Source organism: Moschus berezovskii, chromosome 14, assembly GCF_049115385.1.
Source record: "Moschus berezovskii isolate FMDL1 chromosome 14, NW_MosBer_1.0, whole genome shotgun sequence".
NCBI classification, from domain to species: domain Eukaryota; kingdom Metazoa; phylum Chordata; class Mammalia; order Artiodactyla; family Moschidae; genus Moschus; species Moschus berezovskii.
In genome coordinates, this window is record NC_142473.1 from 63583633 (window position 1) to 63586150 (window position 2518).

A 2518-nucleotide genomic window follows, 5' to 3' on the forward strand; every position below is an offset into this window, starting at 1 on the left:
ACCTCTAACCACCAAATGCCAGTACTACCTTCCTGGTTATGCTAAACAAAAATGTTTCCAGACACTGCCAAATACCCGTTTATTTGGCAAAGGGAGATAAGATTATAATAAATTGAGAACCGCTGCTCTAGTCTCATTTTAAACCATTTCACGCAAGCTGGGAAATTAATGACCCACAAATAGTGTCCTTGCCATGTTGTCTCAGTTCAAGAACAGCCAACAGACCCCTGTTTCCCAAAGATTTGAATATTTTTGTCTAGCTGTCAAGCTCATCAGTAGCTGAACCCTATTCTTTATGCCTTTTCAAACTTTAATACAGCTTTTCAAACTTTAATGTTCTTATGAATCAGTGAGTGAAATCTTTTTAAAATACAGATTCTGCTTGAGTGGGTCTAGGTGGAGTCTGAGATTCTGCTCTTCCCAGGAGGTCCCGGGTGAAGTTGATGCTGCTGGTCCACAGGGCACTTTGAGGAGCAATGCTTTGAAAGACATCAATCCAGTGATTCAGTATCTTCTGAGGATTCATAAAGGACAAGGTCCTGCCTAAGAGGAGCTCACAGACCATCAGGACAGAGAGAAATAAGAAATAAGAGCTGTGGGGAGCCGGGCGGCCCGCAGCGGCCGGGAGCCGGAGCTGGCGAGCCGAGCGGGGACCTGTGTACCGTGCCGCTGAGGCGCAGCGTGTGAAGCCGAGACAGCATCCAGCGCGAGGCGAGCCTCTCAGCCGGCCGGGATGGCCACGACGGCCGAGCTCTTCGAGGAGCCTTTTGTGGCAGATGAGTATATTGAACGTCTTGTATGGAGAACCCTGGGAGGAGGCTCTAGCGGGGGACCTGAAGCTTTTGATCCTAAAAGATTATTAGAAGAATTTGTAAATCATATTCAGGAGCTCCAGATAATGGATGAAAGGATTCAAAGGAAAGTAGAGAAACTAGAGCAACAGTGTCAGAAAGAAGCTAAGGAATTTGCCAGGAAGGTACAAGAACTCCAGAAAAGCAATCAGGTTGCCTTCCAACATTTCCAAGAACTAGATGAGCACATCAGCTATGTAGCAACCAAAGTCTGTCACCTTGGAGACCAGTTGGAGGGGGTAAACACACCCAGACAACGGGCAGTAGAGGCTCAGAAGTTGATGAAATACTTCAATGAATTTCTAGATGGAGAACTGAAATCTGATGTTTTTACAAATTCTGAAAAGATAAAGGAGGCAGCAGACATCATTCAGAAGTTGCACCTGATCGCCCAAGAGTTACCTTTTGATAGATTTTCAGAAGTTAAATCTAAAATTGCAAGTAAATACCATGATTTAGAATGCCAGTTGATTCAGGAGTTTACCGGTGCTCAAAGAAGAGGTGAAATCTCCAGAATGAGAGAAGTAGCAGCTGTTTTACTTCATTTTAAGGGTTATTCTCATTGTGTTGATGTTTATATAAAGCAGTGCCAGGAGGGTGCTTACTTGAGAAATGATATATTTGAAGATGCAGCAATACTCTGTCAACGGGTGAACAAACAAGTTGGAGATATCTTTAGTAATCCAGAAACAGTACTGGCTAAACTTATTCAAAATGTATTTGAAATCAAACTACAGAGCTTTGTGAAAGACCAGTTACAAGAATGTTGGAAGTCTGATGCAGAGCAGTATATCAAAAGCCTCTATGATTTATACACAAGAACCACAAACCTTTCCAGCAAGTTGATGGAGTTTAACTTAGGTACTGATAAACAGACTTTCTTGTCTAAGCTTATCAAGTCCATTTTCATTTCCTATTTGGAGAGCTACATTGAAATAGAGACTGGCTATTTGAAAAGCAGAAGTGCTATGATCCTACAGCGCTATTATGATTCAAAAAATCATCAAAAGAGATCCATTGGCACAGGAGGCTCTCTGATCCTTCTGATTTACCACGGAATGCCTTTAGAATTTTTACCATTCTTGTGGAATTTTTATGTATTGAACATATTGATTATGCCTTGGAAACAGGACTTGCTGCACCTAGAAAGCTAGTGGAGGCGATGGAATTCCAGCTGAACTAGTTCAGATCCTAAAAGATGATGCTGTTAAAGTGCTGTACTCAGTATGCCAGCAAATTTGGAAAATTCAGCAGTTTTTGAAAATTTAGGCCACAGGACTGGAAAAGGTCAATTTTCATCCCAATACTTTTTTTATTTTATTTTTATTTTTAAAAAAAAGAAATAAGAATAAGAAAAGTTTGTATTTGTTATCATGAGTATGGCTACAATGATACAGAGATTATAAATTAGTGAGAAATTCATTCAGTCTGGGCTGGTAGGTAAGTGAAAGGACAGCTGGTAAAGAACCCAACTGCAATGCAGGAGACCTGAGTTCGATCCCTGGGTTGGGAAGATCCCCTAGAGAAGAGAACAGTTATCCACTCCAGTATTCTAGCTTGGAAAATTCCATGGACTGTATAATCCATGGGGTTGCAAAGATTTGGACACACCTGAGCGATTTTCACTTCATTTCAAACAGGAAAAAATAATTAGAGAAAGCTTTGAT

At 41.1% G+C, this 2518-nt stretch overlaps 1 pseudogene; it reads left to right on the plus strand.

Annotated features, from left to right (window-relative positions):
- The first annotated feature begins 639 nt into the window (after positions 1–639).
- Positions 640–2034, plus strand: LOC129553669 (exocyst complex component 5 pseudogene; annotated as a pseudogene).
- The last annotated feature ends 484 nt before the right edge of the window (positions 2035–2518 follow it).